Below are 5,316 nucleotides of genomic sequence, written 5' to 3'. Positions count from 1 at the left end.
TACACAATTGATGACTAGCTATCTTTCTAGTTAGACAATTTTTCAAGTCAATCTTGATTCTAACCTTTTCTTTCATCTTGTGACCATACCCCCTAACCAAGCCTCATTACAACCTTTAAAGACCTTTTGATTGATGTATCATCTCAAATTATAGTGGTGGAGATTTGATTTTCATGCAAGCCTATGGTAATAACTTTTCATTATTGACTATTGAGTGCTTCATTTATTGTCCTTAAACACCTCGAGTGATTTGAGTGAATCTTTAGTGAGGATGTAAACCTCTGTGACATTTTGAATACAAGGTAATTACTAAGACGAGGGGAGACACCTATGTTTTTAGAATAAAATGTTCAACTTGGAATGATTGAAACTTTGATGTTCTTTTAGTTGAATTCTCAATGTATGATTACCTATGGATTATTTTGAGATATTATCGATAGAAATTATAAGTTGAGAAGAATTTATTTTGCTTATGAGTTGAGAATTTTGCTTGAGGACAAGTAAATGCTTAAGTGTGGAGGTATTTGATAAACCGTAATTTATACATATTTTTACCCCATGCTTAACGCATTTTATTAATGATTTTCCATTAGAATTGGTGAATTCGATGCTCCTAATGCTTTAATTTCATGTTTTATACTTAGGAGAGCATAGGAGAGCGAAAGGAACGAAAAACGGGCCAAAAACAGAGAAAAATGGGCCAAAGTAAAAATTCAACACGGCCTGGACCTCCTCACACGGGCAGACCACATGGTTGTGTCAATTTGGAAGATTCGAAGCACGACTCACACAGGCGTGTCACACGGGTGTGTCCCTGTCGAGCCCAAGTTGATTCCAATTCGGAAAAGGCCAATTTTGAGGGCTTCTAGGCATTCTAAAGCCTATAAATACACCCTAGAGGAGGAAAGTAAGGGGGCACATAGGGAGGAAGGAAGAAATTACTCGAAGGAAGCTGATTGATCCATCTTAGAAGCCGGATTCATTATCAAGACTGAAGATCTCCCTTTAATTTCCCTTCAGGAGTTTTGGGTTTTCTTTATGTTTTGTACTCATTATTCTTCTGAGATGTTTTCCTTTTTAGTTATGAACTAAATCCCTTAAATACCTAAGGAGGATGAAACCTAAGACAAATCTTGTTATTAATTTCTGAATTGTATGATAAATATTTAACTTGTTCTTAATTATGTGTTCTTAATTCTTGTTTTGATATCCCAGGATATTGATTCAATATAAGCTCTTATTCAGAGGAGGAATAGACTCTGTCTAAGAGTACATTTTTCATAATTAAGTGGAGTTGATTGCGCGCCTAGAGATAGGGTGACAAGATTTTGCCGGATTAGGGTGAAACCTAATAAGGGGATCCATAGATCGAGTTAATGCAACCCTAGGGTCTTAATTAAAGAAAAGTATCAATTATTCAATCTAGGGATTAGACATTATTAGTCTTGAATATGGATAATAACATGACTTAGGGATCTCTACGAAATAAGTTAAATGAATAAATTGTCCGATTCAGAGTCAGAATACCAAGTGAAGTCTAGGTAGATTTTTCCTTAGGTATTGTCTTAATTCAATCGTTTTCCAAAAGTAATCCCCCAATTCTACTTTCTGTGAATTCTTAGATTAGTTAATTAGTTAGTTAAAACAAAACCACCTTATTCTTAGGCTAGTTAATAAAAAGACAGTCATTACTAGCACTTTTAGTTCCTTTGGGTTCGACAATCCAGTCTTGTTAAAACTATACTACTGTTCGATAGGTACACTTGCCTACATTGCGATAATAGTTAGTTTCAAGAACGAGTAATTATAAATATTTTAAACTTACCTGTCACAAAAATCGCGATCAGTGTGCAGCCCCGCGCTGATCGCACCAACCCCTCGACCCTCCAACCATCCTCATTGCCCTCCACTGTCCTGCACCTCCGGCCACCGTCCATCGCTACATTCGTTTCCCCTTTTACCCTTGTCTTTATTTTATTTTATTTTTATTTCTTATGTTCTATTTTATTTTATTTATTTTCATTCTATTCCTCTGTTTTATCATTATTCTTATTATTTTTATTTCTCTATTTTAGTATTATTATGCTTAACTTTTATTTTTATTTTCACTTATTCAATTTCTTTTAGTTATATTATTCTTATTATTTTAAATCTTATTTTACTATTATGCTTCTGTTGCATTTACTTATTTTGGGTTTTTTATTACCATTCTTATTATTACCTTTAATCTTAGTAAGTAAACTCTGTTTAATTTAATATATATTTTATCATCATTATTATTATTCGTATTATTATTTGTTACTATTCTTATTTGAAGTTTGTTTTTCTAATTTAGTTATTTTGTTTATTATTCCTTCCTTATTGGTTTCATTAATTCTAGTTTGATTCATAATAGCTTCAATATATGGTTTTTGCATGATTAGGTATTCGTACATACTATTTTAGTTATAGATTTCTATTTTGACAACTTCGATTCTACCTTCTCAGCCCTTTGTTTGCGTAATTGGTGATGCTTTATTTATTTTTGATTTTTTTTATTTTTCAGGCACACCATGATGAACACTCAGCAAGTCTAAGGTTGCCATTCTCGCTTCAAAAAAGTGGAAGATTTTGGGCGCAACCTCTTCTTTGGGCGAAAGATGTCGAGAACTTTCTACGCCTACATGGGCACATCCACTACTCGTCATCTCTTTGTTGGATAAACCTTATGGCGAGTACGACACTTGATAAACCATAACAGTAACATATTTTAATCTCATACTTAACATATTTTTGGATGATTTATAATATAATCTAGTGAACTAGATGTTCCTAAACCTTTAATTTCATGTTTTATACTCAGGGGAGCATAGGGGAACAAAAGGAGAAGTAAACTGCCCAAAAACGGACAAAATGGGCTGATTTAAAGTTCCACACGGGCAGAGCACACGCCCGTGTGACCCCCACAGGCTGGCCACACGCCCATTGGTCAGCCCGTGTTGATATCGCTCCCTATTTCCTAAATACGTAGAAAAAGCCAAATTTTAGGGTTTTTGAGCACTCTAAAGTCTATATAAACACACTAGAAGCACATCTAAATGAACACACAGCAGAAAGCAGAAATTACTCGAAAGAAGCCATTAGAATCTTCTCAGAAGCAGATTTTGAGATTGAAGATCTCTATTCAAATTTCTCTCGAAGTTTATTTGGGTTTTTTATATCTTGTTGTTTTTCTAAATTTGAGAAGTTTTCCTTTCACATTATAAACTAAACTCCCTAAATACCTAGGGGGGATGAAACCTATGACGAATCTTATTATTTAATGTTCTGAATTTAATGATAAATACTTGTTTTTGTTCTTAATTATTTGTTCTTAATTCTTGATCTAATATTTTTTAGGATATTAATTCAAGTTGATGTGCTTATTCAGAGGAGCAAAAGTCCCTGTTTAGGAGTAGATCTACCATAATTAAGCAGAGTTACATGCAACCCTAGAAATAGGGCGACATAAATCTACCAGATTAGAGTCAAATCTAATAAGGGAATCCATAGATCAAGTTAATGCGACAATAGGGGTTTTAATTAGAAAGAGATTTCAATTAATTAACCTAGAGTTAATTGTTTTTAGTATCGAAAGAGATATTAACATAATTTAGGGATTTCTACGGATCAAGACAAGTGAATAAATCGTTTGATTCAGAGTAAGACTAATAAGTGAAGTCTAGGTGGATTTTTCCTTGGGTATTGTCTTTATTATTGGTTTATTTGATTATTTTCTTCACTCTCTGTTGTGTTTATTAGTTAATTAGTTTAGTTAAATTTTGATTGAAACAAAATCTCTTCTATTTTAGGCTAAATAATAGAAAGATAGTTAATACAAGTACTTTTAGTCCTCGTGAATACGATATTCAGGACTCACCATAGCTATACTACCATTCGATAGGTGCGCTTGCCTTTGTCATGATCGTAGTCTAGTTTAGTGAACCATAAAAACGATCATCAAGTTTTCGGCACCGTTGCCGGGGACTAAAATATTAGGAATGCTTGATTTTTATTAATTTAGCCATTTTTTATTGCATTTTATTTTTGTTTTAGTTTTATTTTTAATTACTAATTCTTCTTTTGTTTACTTCTGGCACGTTCTTGTAGTTTATGACTAAAAGAAACCCGTCAGGACCATTGTTTTTTTTATAGCGAAATTGAAAGCACAGCTCATAGAAATCATTGAGAAATAAGGTGAAGTCTACAGTATATAGAAGAAGAGCACAAGGATGATACCAACAATACCGAGGAGATGGATGAAAATCAGAATAATCCACTACCTCCTGTGGTTGCTGCTAATCTTGTGAATCAGAATCCTGCTCCTCCTACTATGTACGATTATGCTAAGCCCACTCTTATTGGGGCCGAATCAAGTATTGTTAACTTGCTATTGCTGGCAAATAATTTTGAACTGAAACCTAACACTATTCAAATGATTCAACAGTTTGTTCAGTTTGATGGTTTACAGGATAAAGATCCAAATACTCATTTGGCCAATTTCTTAGAGTTTTGTGATACTTTCAAGAAAAATGGCATTTCTGACGACTCCATTTGCTTACGATTATTCCCCTTTTTGTTGAGAAATAAGGCTACCACGAGCTTCCATCACTACTTGGGATCAAATGATTGAGAAGTTTTTATTGAAATACTTTTTACCAGCCAAGACAGACAAGTTGAGGAATGATACCTTTTCCTTTGTGCAGATGGATTTAGAAACCTTTTACGATGCATGGGAGAGGTATAAGGATCTATTAAGAAGGTGCCCTCACTATGGGTTACCTCTACGGCTACAAGTTCAAACCTTCCACAATGGTTTGAACCTCTTAACTAGGCAAATGATCGATGCGGCTGCAGGTGGTACTATAAATAATAAAACACCTGAAGAGGCTTATGAGTTCATAAATGAGATGTCACTGAATAATTATTAGTGGCAAGTTATGAGGACAAAGCCAACAAAAGCAGCTGGTGTTTTTAACGTTGATGCGGTTACCATGTTGACAAATCAGGTAGAACTTTTAAATAAAAAGATTGATGGTTTATGTGGTTCTTCGCAGGTACATCCGGTGATGAAGTGTGACATGAGTGGAGGTGGAATGAGCAATTCAAAAGATTTACCCTGCGGTCCTATCATGTAAAATGAAAAAAATGAATTATATGGGTACTAATCCTAGACCTCAAAATAATCCTTACAGTAATACCTACAATGTAGGTTGGAGGAACCACCCAAATTTTTCATGGGAAGGTCAAGGAAATCAAAGACCACCACCACCCCCTCCGGGTTTTCAGCAGCAACTT

General features: G+C 34.3%; 1 non-coding gene across 1 annotated transcript; it reads right to left on the bottom strand.

The window, feature by feature from the left end:
• Nucleotides 1-4,691: 4,691 nt before the first annotated feature.
• Nucleotides 4,692-4,798, bottom strand: LOC128296010 (small nucleolar RNA R71). The gene has a single exon (XR_008286558.1). It is a non-coding gene; the product is annotated as a small nucleolar RNA R71 (small nucleolar RNA).
• Between the last annotated feature and the right edge of the window lie 518 nt (nt 4,799-5,316).

Source organism: Gossypium arboreum, chromosome 7 (genome assembly GCF_025698485.1).
Source record: "Gossypium arboreum isolate Shixiya-1 chromosome 7, ASM2569848v2, whole genome shotgun sequence".
NCBI lineage: Eukaryota > Viridiplantae > Streptophyta > Magnoliopsida > Malvales > Malvaceae > Gossypium > Gossypium arboreum.
The sequence above is the reverse complement of the archived record's forward strand: the minus strand, read 5'-3'. Positions and strand labels throughout refer to the sequence as shown.